The sequence below is a fragment of the Cervus canadensis genome, chromosome 9 (genome assembly GCF_019320065.1).
Source record: "Cervus canadensis isolate Bull #8, Minnesota chromosome 9, ASM1932006v1, whole genome shotgun sequence".
Taxonomy (NCBI): Eukaryota; Metazoa; Chordata; class Mammalia; order Artiodactyla; family Cervidae; genus Cervus; species Cervus canadensis.
Genome location: NC_057394.1, coordinates 28,013,164 through 28,031,974, shown reverse-complemented (window position 1 = coordinate 28,031,974; position 18,811 = coordinate 28,013,164).

Genomic DNA, 18,811 nt, shown 5'->3' with positions numbered 1-18,811 from the left:
AGCATCAATTCTTTGGTGCTCAGCTTTCTTCACAGTCCAACTCTCGCACCAATACATGACCACTGGAAAAACCATAGTCTAGACTAGACAGACCTTTGCTGACAAAGTATGTCTCTGCTTTTTAATATGCTGTCTAGGTTTGTCATAACTTTCCATCCAAGAAGTAAGCGTCTTTTAATTTCATGGCTGCAATCACCATCTGCAGTGATTTTGGAGCCCCCAAAAATAAAGTCAGCCACTGTATCTACTGTTTCCACAACTATTTGCCATGAAGTGATGGGATCGGATGCCACGATCGTAGTTTTCTGAATGTTGAGTTTTAAGCCAACATTTTACTCTCCTCTTTCATTTTCATCAAGAGGCTCATTAGTTCTTCTTCACTTTCTGCCATAAGGGTGGTGTCACCTGCATATATGAGGATATTGATATTTCTCCCGGCAATCTTGATTCCACCTTGTAGTTCCTCCAGCCCAGCGTTTCTCATGATGTACTCTGCATATAAGTTAAATAAGCACAGTGACAATATACAGCCTTGACGTACTCGTTTTCCTATTTGGAACCAGTCTGTTGTCCCATGTCCAGTTCTAACTGTTGCTTCCTGACCTGCATACAGATTCTCAAGAGGCAGGTCAGGTGGTCTGGTATTCCCAGCTCTTTCAGAATTTTCCACAGTTTATTGTGATCCACACAGTCAAAGGCTTTGGCATAGTCAGTAAAGCAGAAATAGATGTTTTTCTGGAACTCTCTTGCTTTTTCCATGATCCATGGGATGTTGGCAATTTGATCTCTGTTTCCTGTGCCTTTTTTAAAAACAGCTTGAACATCTGGAAGTTCATGGTTCATGTATTATTGCTAAGGCCTGTTTTGGAGAATTTTGAGCACTACTTTGCTAGCGTGTGAGATGAGTGCAATTGTGTGGTAGTTTGAGCATTCTTTGGCATTACCTTTCTTAGGGATTGGAATGAAAATTGGCCTTTTCCATTCCCATGGCCACTGCTGAATTTCCCAAACTTGCTGGTTTATGAGTGCAGCACTTTCACAGCATCATCTTTTAGGATTTGAAATAGCTCAAGTGGAACTCCATCACCTCCACTGGCTTTGTTTGTTTTTTGATGATCCAGCGGATGTTGGCAATTTGAACTCTGGTTCCTCTTGCCTTTTCTAAAACTGCCACTCCTGTGCCATCCTTAAGTAGGTTATCTACTGTGAAATTTTATCCAGTAATTTAATCAAATCTATGGACAAGACAGCTGTTCGCCTCCTAAAAGCCATTTTATGTGTATAAATTAATGAGAATGCATGTTTGAAGATTTAGACAAAACGCAAGCATGTCCGTGCTTATATTCTTCAAAATGGCCTATATATGTTAATAGTAGCACAATTCCTTTAAAATAGAATTTGATAACCGTTACCCACTACAAGAAAGATCTAGATTTTCCTTTTATGTATTAAAAAAAAAACACACATGAAGAATTGTTTTTTTACTGTGAAGAGAGTGGACATTTTCAGGTTAGAAGTTGAGAATATTTTAATAATTCTTATCTGCTTTTGTGACTACTTGAATGCACATCACCTGGAAAGCTCAGTCTCAAGGATGAACATAGTTTTTTCCCTGTAGTAGTTCGAATTAATGATGTGCTGAGTTGCTTAAACAGGTGTTTGTTTTTATAATTTAAATTTTCCAGAATGGGGAATCACAGACAACCAACCATCACAAGATAACAAGCTGTTATGACTTTACACAGCTGTATTTCTCTCATTTCCATGGGCATTGGGAGTCATTCTTTTATTTCTGACCATCTGCAAACCCCACTTAAGGTCATTATCAGGTGTTGTGTATCCTCTGGCATAATATTATTCTTTCCAGAAACAAGAACACAAGATTAAGAAAGTAAGAAAAAAAAAATAAAAACAAAAAACAACTTCTGAGTTGCCTTTACACCTACCTGATTTGTACAATGAGAAATTTTATTAAAAAACATGGTGAAAATATTTTCCAAGAATAAATGTTTGTTTTTTGCCTTTTTACTCCAGGTTTTGTCAAGCATATTTACTGTAACAGCTTTTTGTTTGTACTTCTTTTTTTTCTTTCTTTCTTTCTTTCTTTTTTTTTTTTTTTACTGGACTGCTACCAGAAATTGTTATGGAGAACAGAAATATAGAGCTGCACTGGTGAAGGATGGAAAAGATCAATCTGTCTCTAATTTTTTATTATTTATGACTTGGCAAGGATGTAAAATTCAGTAGTCCCATCAGTACCATGAATTTCATGTTTATTGTGTAGTTTCTTTCACTGTTCATAGGTTTGATACTGTTTCTTGACTGTACTCTTTCCAGACTGATCATTCTTTCACAATTTTAACTAACCCACATTATTATAATGCCTTGAAATACTATTGTTTTATATTGTCTAAACTTTTTTAATCTAGTTTTAAAATATGTAGTGTTTTCTCTACATTTAATCTAATGCTGAACACACAAGGATTAAATAGCTATTTAAAAATTATTCTTAAGGTTATTTAAATAAGATGAATATGAAATCTACCATAAGACCTAAATTTTGTTTTAACCAATAACTCCAACATTTCCTGAACCCATTTTTTTTTTAATTTTTTATTAGTTGGAGGCTAATTAATTCACAACATTTCAGTGGGTTTTGTCATACATTGATATGAATCAGCCATGAACCCATTTTTGAATAAAAAATAGCTGCTGGTAAATTCACATTTCCACCTGTTTGCCTTTATTCTTTCATTCTCTGTTAGCAATATGAGTGTGAAAATAAAGCTAAATCATGAGCCATATCATGAAATATATTTGAAGAAAAGTAACTAAATAAATATATTTTTATGCAAATATATAATTGCAAGAAATTAAACTCCATTTAATTACAGTGTTAATATGTTGATAAAGCACGACTGTCTTACTGACCTCCACTTGAAATCTTTATCTTGTATAATGGTCAGTCTCATGTGTCGAATTGGAGAACGTCTTTGGATGAGATCCATATTTAAAACACTGAGTAAAGCAGATTGCTTTCCATAATATGAGTGAGCCCCATCCAATTAGCTTGAGGAAAAGAAAATGACTGGCTTTTCTGAGCAAGAGGGGATTCTCCAGCAGATTCCCTTCAGTGTGGAACCGGAACACTGGGTCTCCTGCACCACCAGCCTGCCAGCCCACACTGCAGGTTTTGAATCTCCTGGGTTCCATAATCATGAGAGCCAATTCCATAAAGTGAGTCATATAAATATAACTGTAATTCACTTTCTTTTTTAATTAAAATAGATCTTTGAGTCTGATTCTTATTATGGTCATGCCAACTTCTTCAGTTATGCAGTACAAAGTACAATGGGGTCAATTCACTGATTTTACCCAACACTGCAATGCTTGAAATACAGATCAGTTGAACTCTAATGTTTATTTTCTTTGCATTCTTAAAGCATAATGTGGAGAAGCTATTGCTTCCAAATTTAGACAATTGTCATTTTTTTTTTTTTTCCACACCTGGCAGCTTGAGGAATCTTAGTTCCCCAACTAGGGATTGAATCCCAGGCCCACGGCAGTGAAAACACCAAATCCTAATCAGTGGACCACTGGGAAATACCTGAGGCTACTGTTATTTTGATAGTGATGCAATCTGGTGTTTCCAGATTACAGAAGCAGATATTGTACAATAAGGAAATTATTGAATCTCTTAGATTTAACAATGCACTTCATAAAACTAGTATTTTTAATCTCAACATTATTTTGCTTCATTTTTAAATTTTAAATCTTTATTTTTGAAAAATTGCTAAGATTTAAATTAAAAAATCATATTCATTTAGTGTATATATATATATATGTGTGTGTGTGTGTGTGTGTGTGTGTGTAGTATATACCTTAGTCTTTTGGAATAGTAAGACCCAAGAGCTGCTGCTGATGTGTGTGTGTGTGTGTTTTTAATGCAGTTATATGAAAAAACTAATGATAACATAGTAAATTCTTCATGTACTTAAAGTGTTATCATTTAAAAGGTTCTTACACTGAGATTATGACTTTCACATTCTTTAGTTGGAAGTTTGCATAGTAGATTGTACAGTACATTTATTTGAAATGCAGCTCTTTGTTTTACCCCCATTTAACACTTTTACTTCATAAAATAAAAATAAAAATCAGAGTTCATATTTTAGAGCTTTCTCTTTTCCAATTTTCAATTTTCTATTAATACTACACAACATTGAAAGTTTGTGGAAACTCACTTGAAATATACTTTATGTTTATATTTTAATATTAAACTTTAAAGTATACTTGAAACTAAAAACAATTCTTACCAAATAATGTGGCCAGCAGTGTAAACTCACAATCACATAGAATAAGACAGGTAATTTAATAAATATATGGATAAGACTTTTTTACTGCCTGGAAGAACTAGTGCCATTATCTGCCATCTTGCTACCAATTAGCACTCTGAAAGAAGAGCTTATTCTATATTTTCTTATTCCCTAATGCATAACTCTCTGTGCTGTGCATGTGTTGACTGCGACTTTTTTGAAGAAATTATATACAAGTATTTCTCTATATTAAGGAACGATATTTTGTTTAAAGGAGTTTCTTTAAGTTAATGAATTAATAGTTGCCTAGGAGGTGTAGGTCACAAAAATTTTTGAATGCAAGTTACACACGGAGGAAGATAAAAGACAAAAGGAAGTAAGCACCAATGGAAATGTAAGTATCTTTTCCATAGCTCTTCTTCCAGTTTTGGAGAAATCATCCCTGGTCTGTGCCAAGCAGCAAGCTGGCTACAGGACTGGCATATATTCTCTATCCTCAGCCTCAAAATGACAAAGATAAACTGATAATTGAAATCGCAAGGGCCTAACTTGTCCTAATGTAATGTGCTAGGACATGACAAAGAAAAGATTCCAAGACAAGGCCTCAAAAGTAATGCTTCTAAAAGACACCATTCCTTAAAAGACTGAGTTTGCATCAACAGCCTTTTCAAAAGTGGTTTAAAATAATCTGAATCTGAAAACACACTGATATAACATGGTTTAACATCACCTTATCTCTCCTTGCTAATACATTGTATTCATTATTTTTTGAAAAACCTTGCAAATGCTTTCACTCTTGCTATCACTGCTTCTACTGCAATCACACAGAATACAAAGGATAGCGAGATCATAAATATTTTGCTTATATTATTTATGATTACATTTGGATTGAAGATAGCATCGCCTACTTCTGGACTCATTTCTCATTGTCTACTTCTGGACTCAGCATTTATAAAAATCAACATTCTCATAATTAGTGCTAATATGGCTTACAGGATCATACCTTGTATTTTCAGGTCTGCATTATTTTCTAGTTATTTCTTATTTTTATGGCCAAAATTCTTACTTTATATTCTAGTTCTTATTCATCTGACCTACTGATTACTCCTGTTTCTCCCTACTTATATTTCTTTTATATGCTAGAGTGGCATTTAACAACAATGATTTGACAGTGATGATTTGATAGTGTAATTGATATTTACAAGGTGCAGCCTTATCTCTATTCCTTATTAACTGCAATACTGGAAAAAATACTTAAACTGTAAAGCACTCAATTTCCTCATCTGTAAGTGGGGAAAATTCAATTACCTTTCTTATAAGGCTGTTATAGGAATTAAATTAGAAAATTCATTAAGGGATTATCTCATTACAACTTTGTAATATTAAAGGGTTATTGAATTGTGGCACTCAAAGTGCAATACACAGTATCGATTTGGGGGGATATAATGGTATTTTATACAACATCTCTAGAAAAATCATTATAAGATATGGTACCTAGATGCACCACAGCCACCTAGGTGATACAAGAAAGCCCAGTAGCATTATTCATGTAGATTAAAATATATATGGCACAACCTAAGGTAGAGCAAATGTACTACTCTCTGAACCTAGTCAGCTTGTAACAGACTAAAACCAGAAACTTCTCAACTCAAGGTCAGATCCTGTCTCTAAGAAAATAATACCTAAATTGGCAGACACAGTTAATTGCCTATTCAGAAACCATTATTTTCTCTTTATTTCTTGCTAAATAATTTAGATATAGTTTAGAAATATGAAGGTGCTGTGTCTGGGAAAGATGGGCTCCTTCCTAGTCCCAGGATATGATTGATGGTTGAACTCAACTATGACAATCTTATTCCCCTTTTCCAGAAATAGGTTTAAGGAATGGGCAATTTGACCCAGTTCTGGTCAAAGACATATCAAGGGTGTTAGGTTGGTTGGACCTATGGAATTCCACTATATAGGTCCTATGGAATTCCACTATATAGGATTTCCACTATAACTGAAAAAATGTGTAGAGAGACATTCCCCTTCCTTTGGATGCAGTCATGTAAGTAAGGGTGGTCTGCAGGTGATGTAGCCATTTTTATCATGATATAACAATCCAACCAGTCCATTCTATAGGAGATCAGTCCTGGGTGTTCATTGGAAGGACTGATGCTGAAGCTGAAACTCCAATACTTTGGCCACCTCATGCAAAGAGTTGACTCATTGGAAAAGACCCTGATGCTGGGAGGGACTGGGGGCAGGAGGAGAAGGGGGCAACAGAGGATGAGATGGCTGGATGGCATCATCGATTGGATGGACATGAGTTTCAGTAAACTCCGGGAGTTGGTGATGGACAGGGAGGGCTGGCGTGCTGCGATTCATGGGGTTGTAAAGAGTCAGACACGACTGAGTGACTGAACTGAACTGAACTGAACAAGCCTGTGGAAGAGAGAAGAGACTCCAGGACTGGCAAGAAGGAAATATAGGAAGCCAAGAGGTTCTGAATGAATTACTAAGAGTTAGTAGCACCTATCTCCCTTCTGTTTTATGTGCAATTTTGGTTAGTATTTATATTAATTGCAAGTAAAAGCATCCTGATACATTTAGTTAATTTGACTTTTTGGTCTTTATTTTGCTTTTATGCCAATGGATTTCACAAAGTAAGCATTAACTCTTATTTTTCTATAGCAGTCTGCTGCACTAGAAGTGACCCATTCGCCACCTCTCTTCTTATGATCTCATTTTTTATTAGTGTATATTTTCAATATAAAGTGAAAGTGAAAGTTGCTCAATCATGTCTGACTGTTTGTGACCCCATGGACTATACAGACCATGGAATTTTCCAAGCCAGAATACTGGAGTGGGTAGCCTTTCCCTTCTCCAGGAAATCTTCCCAACCCAGGGATCAAACCCAGGTCTCTCACATTGCAGGCAGATTCTTTATTAGCTGAGACACAAGGGAAACCCATTTCATTATAAAAAAGCAAATAACTTTTAAAGAATTATATACTTTTTTTTTTTTTTTCCCACACCGTGTAGCATGTGGAATCTCAGTTCTTCAAGCAAGGATCAAACCTATACTCCCTGCATTGGAAGCAAGGGATCTTAACCACTGGATTGTCAGGGAAGTCCCCGGTTTTATATATATATATATGTATCTATCTATCTTACATTAGCTCTAAATGTATGTCCTCATCTATGAAATGGGGATGGCATATGTCTCAAAGGGTTGTCATGAAGACTGTGTAAAATAATCACAAACATATTCTAGGCCTTCAGTAAATGTGATGAATTCTAGTTGGTGAAACACAGATTGTTTCTTAAAATTTAAAGATTTTAAAAAAAATCTTTAGAAAAGAAATTTTTAAAAATATAAGCCCTTAAGTTAATCTTTTTCTGCTGTATAGTATTTGTCAAACGTCAACAATATCCTAACATATCAGTAGTACATTATATGAATTGATCATTTGTAAGGTAGAGAAATGCAAAGAAAATAGCATATTTATAAGTTCTGACAATATTTTGAGATAAGTAACATTTATATATCTATAGTAATAAAAAATTTATGATACTTCCTCAGTTCCAGGAAATTTCATTGTTTGTCAGAAAATAACAAATAACTCAGTGTCTCCAGACAAATGAGGCATTCTATTCTGGGATTTACTTTGGAATATATTGGCTGGTGAATGGTTGTATCAGTGATTATATTTTCTGACATTAAGTTGATATCTTATTTTTTCTGCCTCTCCTCTCTCTCTCTGTTTTTAACTTTATAAAATAACAAAATTTATGACTTTTGTCTTAGAGTGGGAAACTAATTTTTTGCTTATAGAAAAAAGCATTTTCGATATTGGCAATGGAGTGATATATTGAGAAAGCAATTCAGGTGACCCTGAGAAGCCTGTTTTTTGTTCCAATCATTCTTTCTCATCCCTCCTACCTCTGCCATCAACAAGATGCAATAAAGAATTAATGAGAGTAGATATGAAGTTTATAGTGTGTCTATTATGAGGCAGGCATTTTACTTGATGTTCTGAGTAGTTCACCTCATTGTAAGCCTCGATCATCAATTCAACTGAATGAGTTGACATTTCCATGCAGAGTCTGAAGTTCAGAGAGGAATAAAAAATGATAACATGAACATGTAGTCTATTTTAATAAGTCTAATATTTGGCAATATGGAAATTCCTTTTCTTTTCTTATTTTAAGTTTCTGACACTAATATTTTTCATTCCCCTACTTTTTCACAGTTATCTCATAAAATTCATAATATACTATAATTTAGCATCAGGTACCTGAAAGTCAAACACTAAACTTTCAGGTAACTCACCGTCAAACTTTCTTGGTATTTGATAAAATTTAAACATAGTATATCAGTAAAATTTTATATTTCCACCATGTTTGGAATCAATATTTCATTTTCACACGACTCATTTTATTTATTCTTTCAACTCATTATGATATAAAAATTATTATGTATTTATTGAGCATATGTTCTGTGTCAGACAGTATGCAAAACTTGTTATGCCATTTAATCTTCACAGTAGTTCTACAAGTTAAATACTACTATTACTCTTACCATTCTCATTATTGTTTTCAATATTATGACCATTAATGAGGGTTAAGTAAATTGTCTCAAGAACCAATTAGTAGCAGAGCTTGGATTCAAGCATAACATTTTAGTCTAGAGTCTCCAAATGTAAAAATATCTCAGTATTTTATTACATTTTATCATCTGACCAGTATATTATCAACTTTTTACATGCAATTAAATATGTTTCTAATATATCTGTTTATAGTACATGCTCTATCTATTGCTTACATATTGGTAGATTTTAAAAAATGTTTTAAAATAATCTGTAACCATGTATCTTAGTAAGCTTTTCAATACATTGTAATTGAATGTGTAATTAAATTCATCTATGACAAGAATGTAAACTCAATGGGGTAGGAATTTTATTTGGTCCTTTTACTGTATCCCACAAGTTTGGAACAGTGCATCACGTTTGGCAGTTATTTATTTTATAATTGTTGATTATGCAGTTGTATTTTCCTATACCGGATGCAATATAGAGATATGGGAAGTACCATGCAGAAAGATAAACCAGATTGGAGAAGGGAATTCAAAGTCTGGAGCAGAGAACAGAGAGGTGCAAGCTGGAAACTAACTACTGACTGCAAAGACTGAAGATGTTGGCCAACCTTGCTTCTCCTCTAGTTTAATTCAGTTCAGTTCAGTTGCTCAGTCGTGTCTGACTCTTTGTGACCCCATGGACTGCAGCACGCCAGGCCTCCCTGTCAATCACCAACTCCAGGAGTTTACTCAAACTCATGCCCATTGAGTTGGTGATGCCATCCAACCATCTCGCCCTCTTTCGTCCCCTTCTCCTCCGACCTTCAATCTTTCCCAGCATCAGGGTCTTTCAAATGAGTTGTTTCTTCATATCAGGTGGCCAAAGTATTGGAGTTTCAGCTTCAGCATCAGTCCTTCCAACGAATATTCAGGACTGATTTCCTTTAGGATAGATTGGTTGGATCTCCTTGCAGTCCAAGGAATTCTCAAGAGTCTTCTCCAACACCACAGTTTAAAAGCATCAATTTTTCGGTGCTCAGCTCTTTATAGTCCAACTTTCATACCCATATATGACTACTGGAAAAACCATGGCTTTGATTAGATAGACCTTTGTTGGTAAAGTAATGTCTCTGCCTTTTAATATGCTGTCTAGATTGGCCACACTTTTCTTCCAAGGAGCAAGTGTCTTTTAATTTCATGGCTGCAGTCACTTCTGCAGGGATTTTGGAGCTCCCCCCCGCCAAAAAAAATTAAGTCTGTCACTGTTTCCACTGTTTCCCCATCTATTTGCCATAAAATGGTGGCACCAGATGCCATTATCTTAGTTTTCTGAATGTTGAGTTTTAAGCCAAATTTTTCACTCTCCTCTTTCACTTTCCTCAAGAGGCTCTTTAGTTTTTCTCTTTCTGCCATAAGGGTGGGATCATCTGCTTTTCCTCTAGGTGAATCTTTATTAAGTTCTACTTCAGAATCAGAGGTTTTCAAAAAGCATGAAGCCACAGGTTTATACGGTGGCATTCCAGATGGCAAAAACCATGACAACAGAAGAACAATCAAGGGAGACTTTTTGTCAAAAGAAAAGAAATGTTTGCAGTAGTTGTGGGTGCTAGGAATGGGTGTTGAGGTAAATTGGATTTTCAAGTTTCTCATTGACTTTTTGAAGTGTAATCACTTTATTTTTTATATACATGCTGTGTGAATAATATTTTCTTGATTTAAATTTCTCAAAATAATTGTGTTGCAAAATTACTTGACATTTCTTGGAAACTTTGGAAATGATGGGAAAATAGGTATGAATCACAGCAGAAATGAATTAACTAAAATACCTCATTTTTCTTGAAAAATGTTGGATACATGGACTGACAAATATTCTCTTCCATTTAATATAAACATATCAAACAGGACAAAACACCACTTTAAAGTATACAACTCTCAAATTGAAATGTGTCATTTTACTGTTGTTTTGCTTCTGAAAAAAAATAAACTCTCTTTGTTTGGTAAGGTTTTTTCAAAAATACCAAAACAATGGCACTAAAATTGTTTGATTTAGCTACTAATCACTATTAAGGACATATTGCTTTAAAATTTAGGATATCTGTCATACAATGTGAATTGTTACAACTGGATCAGTTTAAAAAAAAATAGTACAGGATGAATAAGGTAGTCATTTGTTTTTAATTATTATCAATTTTGGAAACTTTTATTGAAATTTAATACCACTTGTACAAGGAGGAAAAAATTCCTTGGTCATAGTATCTTCTCATTTTCAGAAATTTGTTAAAAATTTGTAACTATAGTCATAGTAAAATATTGATAATAATAAAGCTATACTCTTTTATTATTTGCTAAATTCAAATGAAAGAGTTTCATATTTACATTATACTCTTAATTGATTAAAAATAAAATGATATCAATATAAAATTTTAAACATTGTTAATATAATGAAAGTGAAAGTCACTCAGTCGTGTCTGACTGTTTGCAACCCCATGGACTGTATAGTCCTTGGAATTCTCCAGGCTAGAATACTGGAGTGGGTAGCCTTTCCCTTCTCCAGGGGATCTTCCCAACCCAGGGCTTGAACCCAGGCCTCCTGTATTGCAGGCAGATTCTTTACCAGCTGAGCCACATGAGAAGTCCAAGAATGCTGGAATGCGTAATATATCCCTTCTCCAGCAGATCTTCCCGACCCAGGGATCAAATAGGGGTTTCCTGCATTGCAGGTGGATTCTTTACCAACTGAGCTATGAGGGAAGCCCTGTAATATAACAGTAAAATGTGATATTTAAAAGCATGAAGTAATAAAAAAAATATAAGCTTATTGTAGTACTCAGTTCCTTATCTTCCTATTTTGAGCTGCTTTTGGCTTATTTTATGACTAACAGCTGTTTTTAAATAAATTCACTTTAATTCAAATTAATCAGTTATTTGAAATTCCAAAAATTAATGTAGCTTTCGCATACAGGCTATGTCGAGTACTTTGACAAGCTCATCATTACAGGTTGCAGAACAAATGTATTATCTCAGATAGTGAAGTTAACCTTTCAACTACTTTTTTCTAAAAAGAGACCAATGGAATCAAAACATTGTCAAGGATGTTTGAGACAAATTTAGGCCTTGGATATAAGTTGTAAGATGGTTATGCTTCTGGGAACCAGCATTTAAAACCCATAAATATGACACAAAAGCCAACAAGTGGTCTGAAAATATGAAGAAGTACTTGGTACCTGGGAAGTCCTTCAAAATGCTGTCTTTTATTGTATGTCTACCACATACTTATTACCATATAAAAAGAAACCATCTCTGAATAACTCAGTTCTTATAGGCAAAGATCATAGTGGTAGGATATTATAAGACAAATCACATTTTGATGAGTGACATAAAAAGTAAATGAAGGGCCCTGAGGCACAGATAAATTAACCAGGGTTTTGCAGAAAAATTTCAATCCTACTGAAAAAAATAACACAAATAAGAGGAATAATTACAAATCAAGCAAGCTTGGTTAGGAAGGCACATGATCAATATCCATGGATGCAGGTTTAAGAAGAATATTTGAAGAAATATTAAAATGATCAAATAAGTGCTTTTCCCCCCTCTCTTTTTCTAGTTGCTTTTAACAAATAATTTAATACATGCATTTAGTATTGGCAAATGTGGATGCACATCACTTTGAGTAAATCAATGACAGATCTGACATGGAGTAAACTTATCAGTCATTCATCAAAGGTAGAAAGAGTTCATTTTTTAAATATTTTGTGTTATTTAAATAATTTAGTGAAGCATAAACTCTACAGAGATTAACGAAAACTCTACCACATTCTTAGTGGAGTTTAGCACAGTTCTATGTTACATAATCCAATTGTTTGACTTCAATGGTAAGATCCAAAATGTGCCCAGTAAAGAAATTCTGTAAAATTTCCTAATAAAAAGCTATGAAACTAATTAAATTAGATAGCATATGTAAAATTCCTTTGCTCAGAGTAGACAGTCATATGTTTTCCCTCCTTTTCTAAGACTTATATAATGGGAATTATGAAGAAAGGTATAGTTGTATAAGCTTTTGTTTTTTAAGTGAAGAAGTAACGTGCAAATTTAAATATTGTCATAGAAATTATTACTTTTGCTTCTACATCCACAGTCTCTTATTGAATTTATATTATAGATCAATGGAATAATCATGATATTTTGACATCATACTAACTCAGGTAAAATATCTATTATAATATAATCATATTAAACGTGATGTGAAGTCACTCAGTCGTGTCCAACTCTTTGCGACCCCATGGACTGTAGTCTACCAGGCTCCTCCATCCATGGGATATTCCTGGCAAGAATACTGGAACTAGAAAAAAAAAAAAAAAGAATACTGGAACTACTTACTAAATTTAAAAAGCTTAAAATGTAATATTGTGTTACATTTATAATTACTCAAAATAGCCGAGTTAAAATTATAATTTTTCTAACTTTAAATTAACAACTATATACATATAACTATTAATTATATAACAATTATGTACTTATAAGAAAATCATGATTTTGATACTTTTAGATGAATAATTATATACCTATCACTATTTGCATATTTGTAAATATATCTATGAATATCGAAAACAATATCAATGTAGGTATAGAAAAATACCTTCATAGAAAAAACATTCACAGTTTAGTTCTTAAACATTTGTAATGTTAAAATGTATATTTAGGTTTATCATTGACTAGTAAATTTATTGGTTAAAATATATATTGCCAGGGTCCAGCCCCAGCAGGATCCAGGGGAACCCTCAGGATGAACGGCGTCGGCGAATGAGAGAGAGAGTGAGACAAAGCTTGGGGCTGAGTCTGAAGTTTATTTTTGCAAGGCCCCTTTATACCCTTAACATCTTTGGGGGAAGTGCACTTTGCTTACACACAGGTCATCTCAAAACATTACAGCAATTTGACCTTCAACAGAAACTGGATGTCACCCACATACTTTCGTTCACAAGAGTCTTTCTTATCATTTGGCCTTCAGGCCTGCTAACATTTTATGGCTTGCACCTGGTGTGACTTAAGCAACTTCAGTAGCCGACCCTGTTTTTCTTGTAATTAATCTATTTTCTTTCTAATAGGCGTCATCTCCATGGGAACTAGATAGGATTACATTTTTACAGAACAGAAATGTGAAGGACTGCAAAAACAGCAGATATGGCACAAAACAGGCTCTTAGTCTAAAAGTTAACTACCTGCAAGAAGTCGCCAGCTAATCTCTATCTAAAGTATTTTCTATTAGGCACATTAGTGGCTATTATATTTGTGGAGCTTTTCTCACCCCACGTAGGGGCCTATGCTTAATAGTTTCTTTTATTAGCTTACTGTGCTTAGGATGTTTAGAACAATCGTGAGCATTTTTTGCAATGAGAGCACACATTTATCAAACAAGCCAGAATGCCAGCAAAAGGGTTTGAATTAAAGCATTTTCTTCATCCCTGGCCCCTTCATAGGGTACCAGCGTCTAGGAGATTTATTAATTAGGGTTTTAAGTTGGTCTTTATTCAGTGAAAGAGGAGCAGGAGAGCTCTCGGCAGGCAACACAAGAAACTGCAGCAGGGCAAACAAGAACAACAGCAGAAAAGGGGGGAGGATACAGGGTGGGGTAGAGGCCGAGGTCAACCTGGAGGGTCTCTTATCCTAGACGGCCTTGCCTGTCAGGTTTTTTCCTCGTGACCTCGTCATGGATGGGGTCCCGGACGGCCTTACCTGCCCGGTATTTTCTTCATGACCTCGTCACGGGCGGGACCTCCCATAACGGCTCCGGCAATATATTGATACTTTTATATATTTCCCTTTTAGATAGGACTCCTGAGATATGAGGTATATATCAAATATTTGATAGAGGCATTTATCAATATATTGGGCTTCCCTGGTAGCTCAGGCAGTAAAGCATCTGCCTATAATGCGGGAGACCAGGGCTCGATCCCTGGGTCGGGAAGATCCCCTAGAGAAGAAAATGTCAACCCACTCCAGTGCTCTTGCCTGGAAAATTCCATGGATGGAGGAGCCTAGTAGGCTACAGTCCATGGGGTCTCAAAGAGTTGGACACGACTGAGCGACTTCACTGGTTCACTGATCAATATATTATCTAAAAATTTATATTAAACTCTGGATTAAAACTTATTTTAAAATTCTACAAAATATGAATACATTTTATGGCAGATAATTCAGGATATTTATAGAGAGTTTGAGATAAATATTATTCCATGACAGTGAATGTCTTCAGTCCTGTTCACACTGACTGTCTTTTTCCACCAGAACTAATAACGAATACTAGATAATGTATTTAGTTAATTAGTTATGTATACAATGCTATACTCTGGACTTGTCATAATTAGGCTTAAAGCAATTTTTAAAATATTTTATTTCCTTTCTCTGCATTAAATTTAGAGAAAAATGCACCCTTCTTCAAAGCTATGGGGAAATAGCATGTAATAAGCTACAAGCTAAGATAACTATGTAAAAACATTTATAAACACTGACTTATAAATGTCAGGATAATGAACCATCAAGTTAACAATGATGCAGTTTAAAATCATGCATATTTTATTTCATTCTGTTAGATGAAGTAGCTCCCAAATCACTAAGGCAACATGCAACAAAACATAATTTAATTGCTCTCTATTATGTCATTCTGATAACAAAACTTCATTCAATAATTGAACAATAATTTTCAAGTGCAGTACTCATAAGGAATAGTGCAGAAAATACACAGACAATGCATGCTTCCTCAACTTCAAGGTGTTCATTAGTGAGACAGACACTAACCAAGCTTACTCCATTGAAAGCAGAATTAAGTAAATGGTATGGGAAATACAAAGCTTCTCTACAGAAGCAGAGATACGGAAGCAGTTACTTCCCCTGGGAGAGAAATCAGAAGGCCAGTTTCAAAACTGAAAGCTCAGTTATGAAATGAGTTGAAGAAAAACTGTAATTTAACCAACCTTATTAAAATTACAGTTAGAGTATATTGTTAGAACTTGATCCAGGATATACAATGTCTTTAACTTCATGAATGTTGTGACTATTTTTCTTTGCTTCCATAGGGATTTTAGTGTTAACTTGGAGAAGCTCCAAGTACTACAAGTTTGATGGCATTTTAAATTAAAAGTTGCTGGTATTTCATAAAAATATACAGTAATGAAATGACATTTCCCCCATATACTTTCCATATTTCTTCCAACTATCAGATCAGATCAGAAATATTTTAGACCTAATGGTGAATCATTTCTCTTTCCCTGATTTTTGTATTTCATGATTTTTAAGTAAAATTTCATAGACCATTTGCACTTTTTTGTTGTATGGTAATTCCAGTCAATACATTGAACTGAACTCACACCTCCACCCACCACTCTGCCTTAACACACACACATACACACACACACACACACACACACACACGGAGAGGCTGAATCAAATATGATATAAACATGTCTTAGATATTTATTTAACCAAGTTTGAAAGCAAAACAGGAACTAAATCACTGAAGTAGAAAGAAAAGAAAAGGTAGATTGAGATAGAAGAGCAATCACTGGGGAGTGGCCACTGGTCCTAACAAATGAGATGGCTGGGCTCTGAAACCTGCAGGAAGCACTCAGGTTCCTAGCCTTGCTCTGTATCTTTTAGTGAAGGTGCCCTCATTTTAGCCAGTCTGTAAATAACTTTCTGTCATCATTTTTTACACACATCATTTAGCAAGCCACCATACTGCATCCCTACCACTTGACAAATATTCCTGGATCCAACTGCATCTTCTCCATACAATAGTTTAGTTTTATTTCTTCATTTATTGAATTGATAGACTGAGATTGACATATATACCCTGTGATGTGTGAAACAGATAATTAATGAGAACCTACTGTATAGCACAGGCGGCTCTACAAGGTGTTCTGTGGTGACCCAAACGGGAATGAAATCTTAAAAAGAGGGGATATATATACACACACATATATATATATACACACACACATATATATGAGAGAGAGGCGTTCTGTCACTAAGTCGTGTCTGACTCTTTGCAACTCCACAGACTATAGCACACCAAGCTTCCCTGTCCTTCACTACATCAGGGAGTTTTCTCAAACTCACGTCCACTGAGTTGATAATGCCATCCAACTACCTCATCCTCTGTTGCCATCCCCTCCTCCTGCCCTTAATCTTTCCCAGATGAGTGTCTTTTCCAATAAGTCACCTCTTCATATCAGGTGGCCAAATCTCCAGATTCAGCATCCGTCCTTCCTGTGATGTGGTGTAGTCGCTCAGTCATGTCCAACTCTTGGAACCCCATGGACTGTATGTAGCCCGCCAGGCTCCTCAGTCCATGGGATCTCCCAGGCAAGAATACTGGAGTGGGTTGCCATTCCTTTTCCAGGGGATCTTCTCAACCCAGGGACCGAACCCAGATCTCCTGCATTATTTCAGGTGTCCTTACTGACTGAGCCACCAGGGAAGCTGTACCATTTTTCCAATGAATACACAGGGTTAATTTCCTTTGGGATTGACTGGTTTGATCTCCATGCTGTCCAAGGGATTCTCAAGAGTATATATGGCTGATTCACTTTGCTGTTCAGCAAAAATTAATACAACACTGTAAAAGCAAATATACTCCAATAAAGGTTAGTTTAAAAATGAAAATGTAAAACAATGCCACTCTTGTCACTATTTTTTTATTTTCAAAAATATAATTATTTTTCACAAAATATAAAGATTGTATAAAAAAGAGAGATTAACAAGAGAGACCCCCTTCCCTCCCCACCAAAAAAGGTTTAACTTGATAGTTCAGGTTTGATTCTGACAATAGGATTATCTGGTTGGTCATCACAATGTTATTTATAAAATATAAATCTGAAAAAAATTCAGTGCTCTTCCTTTTTTCCTATTTTTTTATGGCTCTCCATTAACCTCCAAGTAAGTCCCATTCACAATCTCATCCCTTCTGACTTCTCCAGATTTCTTGCATTCTTCTTCCATTTGTTCACAGCTTTGCCCATCAGTTCACTGCAGCTCAGTTCAATCACTCAGTCATGTTCTACTCTTTGTGACCCCATGGACTGCAGCACATCAGGCTTCCCTGTCCATCACCAACTCCCAGAATATACTCAAACTCATGTCCATTGAGTTGGTGATGTCATCCAACCATCTCATCCTCCATCGTCCCCTTCTCCTGCCTTCAAATTTCCCAGCATCAGGGTCTTTTCAAATGAGTGAGTTCTTTGCATCAGGTGGCCAAAGTATTGGAGTTTCAGCTTCAGTATCAGTCCTTCCAATGAATATTCAGGACTGATCTCCTTTAGGATGGACTGGTCATATGCTGTAGTTTTACAATTGTAATCTGCTTCCCTCTGGGTTCCACCCATTTACATATCTGTGCCTCCATTCAAAAGGATATGTCTTTCATTTTCTCCTTTTGCTTCTCTTCTTATCTCAACTATTTGTAAGTCCTCCTCAAACAACCATTTTGTCTTTTTGCATTTATTCTTCTTGGGGATGGTTTTGATCACTGCCTTCTGTACAATGTTAGGAAAACCTGTCCATAGTTTTTACAGGCACTCTATCTATCAGATCTAATCTACTTGTCACTTCCACTGTATAATCATAAGGGATTTGATTTAGGTCAAACCTAAAGTAGTATCTTCTTCATTGTAAGTCTGGATTTTGCAATAAGGAGTTCATGATCTGAGCTGCAGTCAGCTCCCAGTCTTGTTTTTGCTAACTGTATAGAATTTCTCCATCTTGGCTGCAAAGAACAAAATCAAAACATCTGGTGATGTCCATGTTAGAGTCCTCTCTTGTGTTGTTGGAAGAAGGTGTTTGCTATGTCAGTGCACTCTTTTGGCTAAAAGCTGTTAGCCTTTGCCCTGCTTCATTTTGTACTCCAAGGCCAAATTTGCCTGTTACTCTTGAAAGGACA